Genomic DNA, 18,664 nt, shown 5'->3' with positions numbered 1-18,664 from the left:
AGGGTGTAAAAGCCAATCTGGAAAAGATTCAAGTTATGCTCGATATGAAAAGCCCAACTGATGCGACTAAATCAACCTTAGCGAGTGCACTAGTCATGTTCAAGTAATAAAGTGATGAGTTTGAGTATCGTCCCACAGAGATCAAAGCGAATATTTGTAATTACCTAAAACTACTTACACGTTATTTGAGAAAACGAAATCATAGAGTGTGAAAGTAACGAATTAAAAATAACTAAATTAAACAAATAAATAATGTGATGAACTTTGCAATATTAATGAAGTTGGGGTACAGATTTCCCCCTAATTATGGTTGACAACCACTCTTAATACCTGTTTGTGCTATGAATTGGTAGGATTCTTCTAAGGCCAATTATCCTTATTCAGACATAATATTCAACTTAATAAATATCCTTATTCGGTTACTCTAAAATTAAGAAGCATAAATTCATCAATTCCTTACGACTAATTCGCCTTATTCGGTTATGAATTAGATGGACCACAAATTAATCCTAGAATCTCTATTCGATTACTTCTAGTTTTAATATGTTGTGCAATGTTATTCCCATAAAACAATTATGAATATGAATTAAGCAATAAACCCTAACTTCTCTATTCGAAACATCATCAAGGTAATTGAATCAATCCAACATTCATAAAGCATTAAACCTAAACTCTTGCACAAATTCATAAACATAAATTTGGTATTCAAAATAAAAATTGTTCAAAACATAATTAGGGTTCCATCCTCCCATAACTAAAGAGATTTACTCCATCCCAAGAACAAAGAAAGAAAACATAATCAGACTTGAAAATTAAAAAAAAAAAAAAATCAAACTCTTAAATCTGATCTTCAGTCTTCAAGGCCCAAGAATGCATCTTCTCCTCTCCAAAATATACAAAATTTGTCCCTTGACAACTGATCTCAATTATACTTAAATACCCAAAAGAGTCCTAAGTGAAAAAGGAAAGAAAAACTGATAAAAATTCCCTACACTGCGTTTGGTTCATTATTAATTTCCCTATTCTGGACCGGATTATTAGAATACCGTTTGGTTCATTTTTTACAAAACTCTATCCCTAAAACACAATTCTGACACAATTTTGAATTCTTCATTGCGAAAAGTGCATCTTCACAGCTTTCTTAGCTCTTTCTCAGTCTCCATTTTTTACCGTTACAATTTTTTATTTTTCTTCACTTTTCGTGTCACTGCTTCACCATTTTCTGCACTTTTCTTCACTGCTTCACCATTTTCTGCACTTTTCTTCACTGCATTCTTCACCATTTTTCTTCACTTTTCGTCACTGATTCACCATTTTCTGCACTGCATCTGACTGAGGCGTGAACCATTTTCTTCACTGCATTCTTCACCATTTTTCTTCACTTTTCGTCACTGATTCACCATTTTCTACACTGCATCTGACTGAGGCATGAACCATTTTCTTCACTGCATTCTTCACCATTTCTCTTCACTTTTCGTCACTGCTTCACCATTTTCTGCACTGCATTTGACTGAGGCGTGAACCATTTTTTGCATTGCATTCTTTACCATTTTTCTTCACTGCTTCACCATTTTCTGCACTGCATCTGAGTAAGGCATTCATCAGGATCACCTGTGACCACTTCCCGAAGGTGTTTGCAAAAACTTGCTTGACGTCAACAGTCAATTGGTTTTCTGGTACGAACCCATATGTTAGATCACGCCGGTTTGATGGCCAACGGGGCGTGCCGCGAAAGTAACTGTAATGGCCAACTGTGAGGAGATGACTAGTGTTATACGACACCAGTTTGCCTAAGTTAATGGCCAACTCTGGAATGTACCCGAAGTAGTGAAAGTACTGCTTCATCTTGTTTAAGTCGTTGATCTTGTCACCATGAACCTAGATCTGTCACTTCTCTTCTCTTCCCAACCACTGTGAACCTAGATCTGTCACTTCTCTTCTCATGTTCGCAAATCGCAAGCTGTGAAGCTGATTTCTCTCTCAATTCCATGCCACTGTTCTCCTTCTCATTCGACTATTTTTATACAAAGTTCGTTGATTAATTTTATTTAGCGAAAGTATTTTCCAGTTTTTTATTTCTATTTCTTTGACTTCGTGCGTAGCAATTGTTGTAATTGGTGGTATTGAACTTAATGGTAGTGGATGTTTGTGATAATAGAATGATTAATGATGTGGTATGATGGTGCTGGTGGCGGATCGGTGGTAGTTTTGGTGGTTGTGGTGTGAATAAATTTGAATATTAGGGTTCAAATTGGGGGTTTTAAAATTTAGTCCTTCTGTCGCAATGTTTACTTGATAATGGCTGATATTTTTTACAAAATCTTTGAATTTTTTTTTTTTTTTTTTTTTGGTTGCTTTAATCGACTATTGTTGTTGGCAGATGATGGAAACTGAATAATCATTAAATGGTGAATGTGGTTCAATGTGAAAGGGTCTGGATTTGAGATTGGAGGTTTAGTTTTGAAAATCAATGATTGATTCTGAAGATTTGTTGATTCAGGTTTTGATTCGAAGAAGAAGAAGAAGAATCAATCGAAGAAAGTGTGGTTGTACAAAGGAGTTGTAAACAATATAGGGTACCAACGGAACCAGAACTAGTAGGTTCCTAAAAGCTCTAGTAAAGTAGTATTTTGCAAAGCTTTTTTTGTTTTTATTCTGTTCTATAGTTAATAAAGCTGAATTTTCGGACTTTGATTTTCCTAAGCTTGATGATAATTTTTGTTTTGTTTGGTAGGTTTTCAATATTTTAATTCGGATTTCACTAATTGATATATTTGTTATGTAGATTCGACATCGTGATTTAATCGTAACAAGAAATTACGCTCATATGCACAAATGTTAGTATAATTTGTCTCGATGTCGTAGGATTGATTACTACTTCCAGCAGAGACGAAAGTTTCGACGTTTTTCCAGAATCGGAGTTCATCATACACCCTGTTGGTCGACATTGTCTGTATCTTCCCCTGCATTGACGTCTTCAAGCAATGTCGGATCGAACGAGGTATAAGTTTATATGTGTTTAGTTGATCACATTAACATATGAGTATTATATTTTGCACTGTGATTGGTGATTCGTATGGTGTCCCAATGTTGGTTGTCCCTGACTGTACTGTCTTTAGATGAGTGATTATGTGGCCTGGTCCGTTGAGATGACCCACAGATTTCTGGTCCTGTTATTTGAGCGGGCCAAAACTTCGCACGGTACTGCAATAAAAATAGCTGATTACCAAGAAATGTTGGACGACATTTCATCACTTGCTGGCAGGAGACTCAACGTCACACAATTAACCTCTAAGTTCTTTCCGCTGCGAAAAGTGTATCAAGCATGGCGGAAATTGCTGCAACACATGGGGTTCGGGTGGGATCATGAGTCACAAAGTCCAACATGTCCCGTTGAGGTGTGGCAAGAATATGTCAAGGTATATTTTCATATTTTTTAATTAATATTATTCAACGACATCGTAAATGTGGGCATTTTTTTCGGACTGCTAAATATTAATATACTATTCTTTAACTTACCAGCAAAACCCACTGGCACAACAATTTTACCACAAGGGACTTCCTCACAAGGAGCTTTATGAAATAATATTTGAGAAGTAAACTGCCACTGGAAGATATGCGTACACATCTACATCCCAACCGGTGAAAACCTCCAGTTATTCCAATCCCAGCGCAGTTCCCATGGATGATAGTGACTTTGAACCTAATCCTGATCGCACAACAGGGGAAAAATGGTCAAACACATCTGGCCATGGAAGAGCGAGAAATAGGAGGCACAGACACAGCCTAGGACAATTAATTGCGGATGCCATTTTTAGCTTGAGGGATGAGCTTGCGGAGAAGCAGACTATGGGATCGAGGGTTAGCAATCGCAGTGCAGATGAGAGGGAAGAAGAGAACATCAGTGCTCCATCTGATCCTTTTTCCATGAGCAATTGTATTGACATCATGACGGCCATGCAAGTATTGACATAGTTTTACCTGCCGGTTGTCACGTACTTATATGAAAATCCAGGGTGGCGGGAGATATTCGTGAAACTCCCACTGGAGGAAAAGGCTAACTGGATTTATAACAACTTTCCCAAGAAGTAGATTACACTATATTTAATAAGTGTTTGGCAACAATTTTGTATGCGTTAGTGGCAGTTGTCATTACAATTACAATTTATAATGCTACTGTATGAACATATTTATGTGATATTACATGTGTAAACACCGTTTTCGATTGTCATTACAATTAAATATTGACTATTATATTTTGCTAAGTAGTACAACAACTGTTAATTGTTGATAACTGTTTTGCAAATGTGTAGGTTTAAATGGCGTCATCTAGCCATACAGGAAGAAGATGACGTGCTATAGATGAGAGGGATGAAGAAGAAATAATGACAGATATAGCCATTGCACTTTGCGCTGCTGCCGCGTTAGAAGCAAGTGGGCGTCAACGACGAAATACATTCGTATTAACTAGTCATCAGTACATGTTGGAAGTACTAAACGGTCATCCTGACAGGATCTATGACAAGTGCCGCATGGAGAAAGACTGTTTTACATTGTTATGTGAAATTTTGTCCGATCAAGGCAAATTGCAACCAACCAGGACGACAAGTTTGGAAGAACAAGTTATGATATTTCTAACAATCGTTGGAAAGAATGAGACAATCAGAACGATGATGAAGGATTTCCAACATTCGGGTGAGACGATCTCTAGATATGTTACCGCATTTTGCAACGCTATATGTGAGTTGAAGACAAAGTTTATTAAACCACCTGACTTCAGTGATGTTCTATAGGAAATATCAGCCAACAGAAAATATTACCCTTTCTTTAAGGTACTGGTTCATTATGTTTGCTATTAGTAGATAGTTAAGTTCATTGTGTTATTAATTTTTATAGTAGGTTAATATGAGTAAAATTCAATTTTCATTATAGGACTATATTGGAGCCATGGATGGCACACATGTATACGTTTCAGTTCCACGTGAATTTGCCGATAGGTACTGGAATCGCAGAGGATCGATGTCACAGAATATAATGGTTGTATGCAACTTTAAGATGATGTTCACTTATGTCGTTACTGGATAGGAAGGATCTACGCATGATTCAAGAGTTTTAAATTCAATTATTGATGATCCTAATTCTAGATTCCCACATCCTCCACCAGGTATAAGTATTTTCTTAACGTATTATAGCGTATTACCTCCACTGTTGAGGCCTAATAAAATGTCTGATATTATTACAAGGAAATACTATTTGGTTGATGCGGGTTATCCAAGTAAAGATGGGTTCCTCGCTCCTCATAGGCGAGTGGCTTACCATATTTCTGATCACCGCCGTAACCGAAGGGGGCCACAAGAGTTGTTTAACTATAGACATGCTTCACTCCACAATGTTATCGAGAGAACCTTTGGTGTTTTGAAAAGACGGTTCTGTATTCTAAATGGAATGAACAATTACCTGTTGGACAAACAAGGGAAGATTGTTATGGCATGTTGTGTACTTCATAATTTTATCAGAATGTACAATATGGACGACCGTATCTTCGAACAAACCAATAATAGTACGGGTAATGAGCAAGTATATGGTGATCATCAAAACGGGGCAGAATATGGGCGAAATGGAGAAGGACCGAGTCAACTGCAACAAGGTATTGTAGACAACATGACGATGTACGGGATAACATAACAAATGCACTGTGGGCAGCACAGTGGACCATGTCGTAGTTGTTAATGAAGTATACGTGTAATAATGATTATAAGGGTTGATAGTTAGTACTTTTGTGATATATGTATTAATGTGATATTTTTAAACAGTTGGATTAGTACTTGAAATTAATATGAGTTTTTGTTTTTTAATATCTACGGGTGACAAAATTACCAATAAAATATTTAGTATTATTAAAATGTAACTTGATAAGTTATATATATAATAATACATTATTTTAACAAAATTCAACAAAATATTATATTAATAAATCATTTATTAAAAAATATATTAATCATATATTCAACACAAATATCAAGGTCAAAATACTCAACCAAACACATATTCTGCAAATCCTATTCTCGTAATCATAACCCTATCCAACTATCCAATCCTATCCCCAAAATCCTATCCAAAATAATGAACCAAACGCACCACTAATAGTCTCTGCCACAACCCTGGCCGTGGCCAAATTTAAGTCACCACAGCCTAGGCCGTGGTGCTTCCTGGTCTCTTTGTTCCAACACCATGGCCATGGTGAACTACCAAGGCATGGCCATCGCCTTTAAGAATGTTAGGTAATCTCAACTTCTTCAAGCTTTAAGTCCCAATTTCATTCCAATACTCCAATCTACTAAATCAAGGCCTAAAAAAACACAAAAGTTATCCAAATCAATAGGTAACCATTCACATCTCAAACTTAACAAAAATAAACATCAAAACAAATGAGAAGTTAAATAAACTAACATCAAAACAACCCTAAAAACACTTAAATTATGCAACTTATCACCAACTAACATAAGGCAGGTACAGAGCTTGATGGGGCATGTGGCCGCACTCAGTAGGATTGTTTCCCGAGCCACAGACAGATGCTTACTATTCTTTGAGACCTTGAAGAGGAAGAAAGGTTTCAAGTGGACAGAAGAGTATGAAAGAGCCTTCCAGGAGCTAAAGAAACATCTGGGACAACCTTTTTTATTATCAAAACCCGTCCAGGGTGAGCCATTACTATTATACTTATCGATATCAAAGTCCGCTGTCAGCGCGGCATCGGTACGCGAAGAAGGAGGAGTGCAATGGCCGGTATACTATGAGAGCAAAAGGCTGCTTGATGCAGAGACAAGATACCCTAAAATATAGAAGCTTGCCTTCGCCCTTGTCATCGCCACCCGGAAGCTGCGGCCTTATTTCCAGGCATATTCCATTTGCGGCCTTATTTCCAGGCATATTCCATTCATGTGCTGATTAACTTTCCCCTAAAGAAGATAATGCAAAAACCCAAGACATCGGGTAGATTGATCTAGTGGACAATGGAAATGAGTCAGAACGATATCAAGTACATCCCGAGAACAACAATCAAAGGTCAAGTCTTGGTAGATTTTATATCAGAATTCTCCTATCAGCCGGAAGGTGAACCAAGCCTGCTAGGGGTAGATACCTTGGGAAAAGTTGAGCTACAGAAACCAAAGCTCGATGATCTATGGCAATGGACTTTGTATGTGGATGACTTCTTGAACGAGAAGGGGGCAGGAGCAGGGCTTTTGCTCGAAAGTCTAGAGGGAAACCCGATCAGAGCCGTAGTAAGATTCAGGTTCACCACCTCCAACAACGAGGCTGGGTACGAGGTATTGCTCGCAGGGATCTGCATTGCCAAGGAAATAGGGGCAGAGTCCATTCATATTTACAGTGATTCACAACGCTTAGTCTACCAAATTGTTGGGGAATACCAGGCAAAGGAAGATAAGATGGTGTCTTACCTCCAATTGGTAGAAACCAAGCTCAAACAGTTCAGATCCTTCACAAATCTCTGGATCCCAAGGAGGAAAAACTCAGTAGCGGATGATTTAGCCCACTTAGCCTCTGCAATGAACCAAGAGAAAGCTGATTCCATTTCAGTTAAGCTCCTTCCAAGACCAAGCATATGCGCCCCACAAGGACCAGTTTTAGCAACGAGTTGGAGATACAGTTGGATGAACGCAATCACTTCCTACCTAAGGGATGGTACATTGCCAGAGGAGAGAGCTGAAGCTAGAACACCCCGCGCAAAAGCAACTCAATACATACTCATCAATGATAAATTGTGCAAACACGGGTTCAATGTACCGCTACTGTGATGTATCGACCATGAGGACGCAGATTATGTTCTGAGGGAGATCTATGAGGAAATTTGTGGAAATCATGTAGGAGGTAGATATTTAACATACAAAGTGCTTCACTAGGGGTATTACTAGCCGACAGTTTTCGATGATGTAGCAGATTATGTACGCATATGTGATAGATGTCAAAGGTTTGTAGATACTCTACGAGCTCCACCACAAGAATTGACTACTCTGACAAGTCACTGACAATTTGCGATCTGGGGCATCAACCTGATCGGCCCCTTACCTTAAGAAAGAGGAGGTGTTAAGTTTGCAGTGGTTGCCATTGACTACTTCACCAAGTGGGCAGAGGTTGAGCCCTTGGCTACCATCACGTCAAACAAGTTGAAGGAAAAACTATTGGTCAGTTTCGAATCCCCCACACTATAATAATCGACAAAGGAAAACAGTTTGACAGTGAAGACTTCAGATCTTTCTGCAAACGCTCGGCATCAAGAAGAGTTTCGCTGCCATTTATCGGCCTCAGGCCAGCGGTCAAGTAGAGGCTGTAAACAAGGTCATCAAGCACACCATTAAAAAGAAGCTCGACGCCTTGAAGATAAGATGGGCCGAAGAATTGTCTGATGCCTTGTGGTCCGATAGAATGACAGCCAGGAGTTCAATAGGTGAAACCCCATTCTTTCTATCATACAGGTGTGAAGCAATGGCCCTGGTTGAAGTGGGAATCAGTTCGTTTTGAAGGGAAGTTTTCAATGAGGAAGTAAATGAAGATCTTCTCTGCCTGAGGTTAGACTTAATCGAAGAACATCGGGCCAAGTCTTAGTTAAGGCTTGCCTCATATCAACAGCGAGCCAAATGATACTTCAACACCAAAGTCAAAAACAGAGACTTTGAAGTGGGCGACCTAGTTCTCAGGAAAGTTGTCTAGGGTAACCAAAACCCGAACTTGGGGGCACTTGGCCCCAAATGGGAATGTCCTTTCAGGATCTTCGAAAAGCTCGCGCCAGGATCTTTCCACCTGGAATGCCTCAACGGTGAAGCAATACTGTGAGCCTGGAATGTTGAGCACTTGCAAAGGTATTATCAATAAGCAGCTTGGGTTTTGACTACGTCTTTATTTTTATCATTCTTTGTAAGGCCATTCACAGCCAAAATGCTTTATCAATAAAAGAGGTATTGTTCATAATTTCCTTTTGTTTATCATTGATATTTTTAACTTGTTTGGCATTTATTCATCGCTTCAAAGATCGCGACCTACACGATAGCATTCCAAAAAGAAAAAGTCGAAGTCAAGAGTCCAGAAAAAGGCAGCTTATCTCAATAAGCGATGCCAAAATCCAACTCTATAAAGGTGAAGTATCCCGAATCGATGAAGTTAAACTTAAAAAAAAAAAAAAATTCAAGAAAAACACGTCGAAAGAAATCTACCTTAAGCCGACAACCAAAACTCAAAACGGACAATTGATCCAGAATCGGAGTTGTTTGTAGCATAAGATTTCCTCGCACATATCTGAAAAGCTCTTCAAGAAGTGAGCTACGCATAACTTGGATCAAATTTAGATCTTCTATTACAAATCCAATTTGGACGACAGAAATGACTCTACAGAAGTATAAAATTTTTTGCTCAACGAGTATATACTGAAATATCTTCTTTTCATTAATAAAGTTCTATTACATTCTAAAAATAAAAAATGCATGATCTTTTAGGCAGCTGAAGTAGCAGGGGCATCATCCTCGACCGGTCTAAGGAGCTCGTCGTCGGTTGGAAGAAACGGATCCTCGACAGAAGGAAGTGTAGCGGCCTCTTCAAGATTGGAATCCTCGCCCAAGGGAAGGTCGGCAACTCTCGGGGGAAGTGTAGACAGGGGGGCCAGATCCTCGATTTCTTGTTTTGGGCCAATCTCCTTTTCGCCTTCCTCAACCTCTTTCTGGCCATCGCCATCATCCTCGGAGTCATCCGAGTACACGTAGGCCGTTCCTTGAGCCTCGGTCTTCATCCTATCGACCTCCTTTTGATAAGCTCGTGGCAGAAAGAGAGTTTTGCTCAACGTTAACTACAAAACAAAGCAACTCAGTTAGCTAGAACACAAAGCTCGAAAGCGATCCTCGCACGCACGGGAAGTCGAAGTCTTATTTGCTTCTGAAGCGAAAATGTCGGTCTCCCAGGCTTCATAGAAGAAAAATTGGGAGTCCCAATGCAGGACCTTCTTTAGGACAACAACCAGCCCGTTGAAACGTACATTCCTCGCCTTGGAAAGGTAGTACGTCTGGTTTTACCCTTTCTTGAGCCTATACAGATGAATGAGCTCCTCGACGGATGGCTCGCCCAATTCAACGATCATGTACGCTATGTACAGACCGATGATAATGACATACAAATTCGTGGATAGTTGGAAGGCAAAGATGTCGAACTGCCTCAGAACACTGTCGATAAAATAATGAGATGGAATAGATACCCCGCATCTTAGGAGGGTCTCAGAGATCGCCACCCATCCAGGCGGGGGATTCTTCTGAGAAGAGTCCCTCGAAACCATCAAATTAAGCTATTGGGCATAGACCTCTCTTATGCACTCCAGATCCTTTATGGTAATCGAGGATTGTGGTTCCCTTCATAGCCTATGAACTAGAGACCGTTTGGATTGAGCCAACTGAATTGAAGCACGATCGGAAGAGCCCACCGCGTTGGGGTCCAAGCTTTGCGCGATGATTTCCTCGGAGACCTCAGAGGTTATATCTGTAAAGACTGTCGAGCCCACAGGTGAGTCAAACATGCGATCAATTGTGTGACTGCTGGAAGAAGACATAATTATAGCTCGCTTCTAGCTACTTGCAACAGAAGCAAACATGTGTCAGAGCTCGAAAAACTAGGCAACCAATTCACACTTGCTTTCAGTTCAAGCACCCAAGATAGCTTGTGCCACACGACGAACGCAGGTGACTTACCTAGGGTTTCGGCGGCCACTGTGATAAACCCTCCTTAAACCCAAGACCATTGGAGACACACCAAAAAACCCTATTAAAGCCCTAGAACACTCAATGCAGCCACAAGAATGGCCACCCTTTGACGCGAAAATCAAAAAAACAGATAAAGAAGGGGAAAAGATATCTTACCGGAACAAGAGGAGTGCAAGAACTTGCCGAAAAGAGCATTGTGGCGACAATGAAACAGCAACAGAGTGAACAAAGAGGTCAAAAGATTTTCATAGGTTGAGTGAGTATTCTGACAACTTCGCCAGGCTTTATAGTGGCTTGCACGGGAGACGAAAAGGCAGGGTTCAATCGTGACTGTTGATCTACAGTGAATCTCGACCCTTCATTCGTCAAGCAATCTCAACCCTTAGACGTGGCCAGGCCTCATCCATCCGCGAGGGGTGATGAACCGTCAGACTACTATAATGATAATCGTTGTCGCACGTCGCCTCGACTCTATGCGTGGACAGCTGTAGTCGCCCATGCGCGACAAAAGTGACTGCCAAAGGCTGCCGTATTTAATGCAACATGACCTCATGGAATTTACATAATTGCCTTAACTTTTCATATTCTAAGTTTGTCAGGTATCACAGGAAATAAAAAATCAAGTGTGAAGTACGTTGGCTGGACATGAGGTTGACCCTTGAAGCTTGATCGAACCTGCATCCGGTGACCTGTTGGTCGTATTGAGTTTGATATCAAATTGAGCAATAGTCTTCGAAGCTCGAAATGAGCATCGAACACTAGGGGGCAGATGTTGTGTGTGATTTTTCCACCAAGCTCAGTGAGTTGCGAGGTATTAGCTTCACCCAGAATTAGTCCGACTCTACCGGTTGTCTGACCCAGCATAAGCTCATCGACATATAGTTAGACCCAGCACAAGCTAGTCATGAACAATCCGAATGATCATTCAATCGATTCCCAGATAACTTCATATCCTAGATATTACGGGAATGATCAGATTAACAACCATCTCTGTACAATCACAATGCCCAATCGCGAGAATATCGGAGTTGCATTTCAAATCAATTGTAATCCCTTTATTTTCACTCTTTCCTTTGTACAAACATTGTATATAAATCCCCTCAAATGATGAAAAAGGGGTTAAAATTTTTTCATAGAACTATTATTGTAAGCTCTCACAGCAAATACAAAAACAGTGAATGTATGCTCAAGAGTTTACCTCGCCGAACCACTTTAAAAATCTCATTGTCACTTATTTTATTGCATTTATTATTCATCCATCGCTGATTATCCGTAATTACACCCACATCCATTCCGATTTCACCAAGGTCAATTGGATCTCTTCGCTGCGAATTTTCATGTCAACACTAATATTTTGGTTTTATTGCAGATGTGCATTATTCTTGGTGTCGTTTTGATGGTCCTAGGTCCTATTGGTGGGTTGAGGCAGATAGTTGTTCAAGCCAAACAATATCAATTTTACTCTGCCAGCTTCATTTGGTTAATCGTCACAAACCAAAAAGTTTAAGCTTAATCTGGTTTACAAATGGGTATGTTCAATGTTGATCGTCTTGTCATTTTGATTGTTATATTTTTGGTTAAGCAAGTAATTATCTAATTATTGTGTGTGATTTTCCACTAAGCTTGGTGAGTTACGAGGCATTAGCTCGACCCATAATCAGTTCGACTCTACCGATTGTCGACCCAACATAAGCTCATCGACATATAGCTCGACTCAGCATAAGCTAGTCGCGAACAATCCGAATGATCATTCAACGATTCCCAAATAACTTCATATCCCAGATATTACAGGAATGATAAGATTAACAGACATCTCTGCGCAATCACATCGCCTAATCGCGTAATATCAGAGTTGCATTTCAAATCAATTGTAATCCCTTTATTTTCGCTATTTCCTTTGTACAAACATATATATAAACCCCCTCAAATGATGAAAAAGGGGTTAAATTTTTTTCATAGAACTATTATTGTAAGCTCTCACAGCAAATACAAGAACAGTGGACATAGACTCAAGAGCTTATCTCGCTGAACACTTTAAAAATCTCATTGTCACTTACTCTATTGCATTTATTATTCACCATCGTTGATTATCCGTAATACGCCCACATCCGTTCCGATTCCACCAAGGTCAATTGAATTCTCTAGTTGGTGCGAATTTTCGTATCAATATTTTGGCGCTAGAAGGAGGGCCTCTACCAAAATTTCAAAAATTCTGGCGAACAGCCACAGCAACCTACTCAATCCGGCTCATATGGTGCGTACCAGATCGAAGACCACCACCGAAAACCACGAAAATGTGGAAACCACCCATCAGGAGGTGTAACAGGAGTCGTTGGACGTCGACACCACTGTGCGCCAACTCAACATGTCATGAATAACCAAGGGGCAGGAATGTCAAACCCGGAAAACCGCTGATAATGGAGATGACCAGAACAATTGTTGCATAGGCGGTGCAACAAAACGTGGCTTAGCTAAGAAATCAACAACAACTGCCCAAAACCTCGACTAGCCACGCTTCGCTAATGCCACGCTTAGCCAATGCCTCCCCAACAGATACGAATTAGCAGGTGGCCAGTTCGGTTCATCGGCGCCGAGAGGCGACCAATACCTCTAACATACAAACTACACTCCGCTTACGAGCGTGAGTCCCACAGGCAAACTAACCTTGGGAGGCGGCTAGGGAAGCAACCCACTGGGTGAAAGCGAAGGCAACGACCACCCCCGAGACGCTCGGCGGATCCCCAACATCAGCGTGTCGGTATTAACCCACGCCCAAGACAAGCTCAATCTCAAAGCTCACATGACGAGCCATGCACGCCAATTTGGCAATGACAATGTTTCGGTTATAACCAACGTCACGAGCAATGCACCGATGAGCATGATAGCACCTATCAGCCTAGCCATCATGACTTAACCAAAATACTCGATGATCTAAGCGCCCGCCAGAACGGCGCGGTGGAAGAAATAGTGAGTTCCCTTTTATGGAAGAGGTTTAACAAGCCTTACTCACAGGGATTTAGGGCGCTAGAAAGTAAGTTCGATGGGGGAAGAGACCCAGAGACCACCTTCACAATTTCAATGACCTGATGAAGCTACACTAGGTTTGTGACCTAGCGAAATGCGCGCTCGCAGTCACGTTGGTAGGAGATGCCAAGAGGTGGTATAAGAGACTCGAGGCGAACTTCATCAATTCCTGAGAATAATTCTTCGGTGTACTTGCAGTAGTTTCAAGCGAGGAGACAATTCGCAATGACGCTCAGCACTGAGTAAAATTTATTAGGAGAGAGACGAACACTGACTCGTATTTAATAAGGTTTTAGAACAAGCAAGTAAAGGTTGTGAATGCGCCCAAAGAATCCATCAGAACTTTGTGATTGCAGACATCAGGCCAAACACGGAGCTATGAAAAGAGCTTTAGAATGAGAAATCACGTGAGTCTGGCCAAGTTTTACCAAATGGCTGCAAAACACCAGTGAGTCCAAAGCTCGCAGGCAGCATTGGCCAGAAGTTCGACGCGGGGAGGCCCGATAGGCAACAAGATCGCCCACAGATAGGGACTGCAACAAGAACAGATAACCACGGGGACAGGCAGCCCTTCCTATGGTATGCATAATATATCCCCCTCACGTGAGACATAGCTCGCATCTATGAAGTCTCCCGTGAGGCAAAAAGATTGCCCGCTTTAGAAAGGATGAGGGGGCCCTAGGCAGAACTGGGACATTAGGCATAACACCAATGAGTGTGGGCTTTAAAAGATGTCATCGAAGACCTGATACGAATGGGCACCTAAAGGAATTCGTCAAAGAGGCACCAGCTCGCAAAAGTGCTAGCGAGCAAAACAATCCGGTCCAGAACCAGGTCTAGCAAGCTCAACAAATGCCAGCAATAAGGTCCTGGTAGGTATGATCTACAAGGGGCCGACATAGCGAACAGCTCAAGGCATGCTCGCGAACATATGCTCGTGAGGCCAGAACATATTCGGTCCCGGATAATGAGTTGTGAACAGAAGCTGCCCAAGTAACCTAGGCAAGAGAGCGAGGTAATATGATTCATAGTTGAGGAATGCGAAGAATCCCTTGCATAATCATGATGCGATCATAATCGTAGCAGAATCGGTAATGCTAGAGTGCTAAGAGTGAGGTCGATAATGGGAGTGCGACGAACATCATTTTCTTGTGAGCTTTCCGAGGAATAAGGTTCACGGAGGAGAGATTTGAAGGTGTGCCCTTCGCCACTCTATGGATTTACCGAGGATAACCTGGTTCTCAAAGGGATGATTGACCTACCTGCGACTCTAGGGGCAGAGGCCAAGATCAGGATGATGATGGCCGAATTCTTAGTGGTAGACTGCCAACCACATACAATGATCCTCAAAAGACCGATCTTGGATGACTTGAGCACAGTCACATCAATGTGCTGCTAAGCAATTAGGTTTCGACTCTTGGGGGAGTCACGACGATTAGGAGCTACAGAAAAGAATCTCGGATTTTACAACTGAGTCATCACACACACACAAAAATGGCTGCTCTCGAGAACAATGGTTATCACAGAATCTGAGCCAACAGGCCCTCCGAGGACACCGTTGATCACATTCAAGAGAGGAGCTACAGCCGGGCAATGGAAGAGTTGCGAGAAATATGTGTTAGTGAGGAATTCTAACTCGCGTACTAAAAGTCGGCAACAGCCTGAGCAAAGACATGCCGAATATCTGGCAAGGTTTTTGAAGACAAACTTGACGTTTTTGCATGGGTGCATACAGATATGGTGGGGATCAGCCCCAAGGTAATGTATCATAGACTGAACATCGACCCGAAAGCTTGACCGATAAGACAGAAAAGAAAGTTTATGGATGTAAAGCAATCAAGGATAAAGTGAAAAACTCTTGAACATCAACTTCATCAGGGAAGTGAAGTACCCGGATTGGTCGCCAACCGACTCCTGGTTAAGAAGTCGAATGGCAAGTGACGGACTTGCGTTTACTTCATAGATCTGAATAAAGCCTGTCCAAAAGAATATTTTGCTACCACGGATCGACCAACTTGTAGATGTGACAGCTAGAAACACACTACTGAGCTTCATGAATGCATATCGGGATATAACCAAATCTGATGTATAGCCTGATGAAGAGCATACCTCCTTTATTACTGACCATGGGTTTATTGTTACAAGGTTATGCCATTGGCCTCAAATGCTGGGACGACCTACCAGCGCTTGGTGAACAAGATGTTCGCCAATCAAATCGGTAAGACCATGGAGTTATATATCGACAACATACTCGTCAAGTCAAAGGTCGCCGAAAGCCATATTAAGCTCTAGGGGAATGTTTGACATCCTCAAAAGGTATCGAATGAAGCTCAATCCCTTAAAATGTGCTTTTGGAGTGAGCTCATAATTTTTTTTGGGCTTCCTGTAAACCAACAGGGTGTAGAAGAACTCGGAAAAGATTCAAGCTCTACTCGATATGAAAAAGCCCAACTAACATAAGGCAGATATAGAGCTTGATGGGATGTGGCCGCACTCAATGGGATTGTTCCCGAGCCACAGATAGATGCTTACCATTCTTTGAGACCTTGAAGGGGAAGAAGGTTTCAAGTGGATAGAGGAGTGTGAAAGAGCCTTCTAGGAGCTAAAGAAACATCTGGGACAACCTTCTTTGTTGTCAAAACCGTCCAGGCAAGCCATTGCTATTGCACTTGTTGGTATCAAAGTCTGTTATCAGCGCGGCATTGGTACGCGAAGAATGAGGAGTGCAATGGGTCGGTATCTATGTGAGCAAAAGGTTGCTCGATGCAGAGACAAGATACCCTGAAATGGAGAAGCTGCCTTCACCCTTGCCATTGCCACCAGGAAGTTGCGACCTTATTTCTAGGCATACTCCATTTACGTGCTGACTAACTTTCCCTAAAGAAGATAATACAAAAACCGGAACATCGGGTAGATTGATCAAGTGGACAATGGAAATGAGTCAGCACGATATCAAGTACACTCGAGAACAACAATTAAAGGTCAAGCTTGGTAGATTTTATATCAGAATTTCCCTATCAGCCAGAAAGTGAACCAAGCCTGCAGGGACATATACCTCGGGAAAAGTCAAGCAATAAAACCAAAACGTCGGACCTATGGTAATGGACTTTGTATGTGGATGATCCTTGAACGAGAAGAGGGCAGGAGCAGGGCTTTTGCTCGAAAATCCAGAGGGAAACCCGATCAGAGTTGTAGTAAGATTCAGGTTCGCTACCTCCAACAACGAGGTGAGTAAGAGCATTGCTTGCAGGGATCTGCCTTGCCAAGGAAATAGGGGCAGAGTCCATTCAGATTTACAGCTCATAGTCCACTAAATTACGGAATACCAGGCGAAGGAAGATGGATGACGTCTTACTCCATTGGTGGAAACCGAGCTCAAGCAGTTCAGATTCTTCACAAATCTCGAGATCCCAAGGGAGAAAAACTCGGTAGCGAATGCTTTAGCCCGTTTAGCCTTTGCCAGAACCAAGAGAAAGCTGATTCCATTCCAGTTTAGTTCCTCTTAAGGCCAAGCATTTGCGCCCCAAAAGGACCAGTTTTAGCAACGAGTTGGAGATATAGTTAGATGAACGCAATCACTACCTACACTAGGTATGGTACATTGCAGGGAGAAGACTGAAGTTAGAACACTCCGCGCAAAGGAGCTCAGTACACGCTCATCAATGATAAATTGTATAAACACGGGTTCAATGTACCGCTGCTGCGATATATAGACCATGAGGACGTGGATTATGTTTTGAGGGAGATTCATGAGGAAATTTGTGGGAAATCATAGGAGGTAGATCTTTAGCATACAAAGTGCTTCGTCAGGGATATTGACTAACAATTTTTGGCAATGAGTGGATTATGTACGCAGATGTGATAGATGCCATAGGTTTATAGATACTCCACGAGCTCCACCACAAGAATTGACTACTCTGACAAGTCCCTGGCCATTTGCGATCTGAGGCATCAACCTGATTGACCCTGCCTCAAGGAAAATGGGGTGTTAAGTTTGCAGTGGTTGTCGTTGACTACTTCACCAAGTGGGCAGAGGTTGAGCCCTTAGCTACCATCACGTCAACAAGTTGAAGGATTTGTTTACAAAAACATTATTTGTCAGTTTGGAATCCCCTACACTATAATAATCGACAACAGAAAATAGGTCGACAGTGAAGACTCAGTCTTTTGCGAACGCTCGAATCAAGAAGAACTCCGCCGCCATTATCGGCCTTAGGCCAATGGTCAAGTAGGGCTGTAACAAGGTCATCAAGCACACCATAAAAGAAGCTCGATGCTTAAAGGGAAGATGAGCCGAAGAATTGCCCGAAGCCAGGAGTTCGACAGGTGAACCCCCTCTCTCTATCATACATGTGTGAAACACTGGCCCTGGTTGAAGTGGGAATCAGTTCTTTGAGGGAAGTTTTTAATGAGGAAGTAAATGAAGATCTTCTCCGCTTAATCAAAAAAACATCGGGCCAAGTCTCAGTTAAGGCGTCTCATATCAGCAGCGAGCCAAACGATTCTTCAACACCAAAGTAAAAAACTGAGACTTTGAATTGGGGACCTAGTTCTCAGGAAGGTTGTCTAGGGTGTCCAAAACCCGAAATTGGGGGCACTTGGGCCCAAATGGGAATGTCTTTTCAAGATCTCCGAAAAACTCGCACTAGGATCTTTCCACCTGGAACGCCTAAACGGTGAAGCGATATTGCGAGCTTGGAACGCCGAGCATTTGCAAAGGTATACCAATAAGCAGCTCGGGTTCCGCCTATGTCTTTCTTTTTATCATTCTGTTGTAGGTCGTTTACGGCCAAAATGTTTTATCATAAAAGAGGCATTGTTCACAATTTCCTTTTGTTATCATTGATATTTTTAACTTGTTTAGCATTTATTCATCGCTTCAA

General features: G+C 41.6%; 1 pseudogene; it reads left to right on the top strand.

The window, feature by feature from the left end:
- LOC116130203 overlaps positions 1 to 12,264 on the top strand; it is a 30,252-nt pseudogene extending 17,988 nt beyond the window's left edge.
- Positions 12,265 to 18,664: the final 6,400 nt, after the last annotated feature.

Source organism: Pistacia vera, unplaced genomic scaffold (assembly GCF_008641045.1).
Source record: "Pistacia vera cultivar Batoury unplaced genomic scaffold, PisVer_v2 Contig218, whole genome shotgun sequence".
NCBI classification, from domain to species: Eukaryota; Viridiplantae; Streptophyta; class Magnoliopsida; order Sapindales; family Anacardiaceae; genus Pistacia; species Pistacia vera.
The sequence above is the reverse complement of the archived record's forward strand: the minus strand, read 5'-3'. Positions and strand labels throughout refer to the sequence as shown.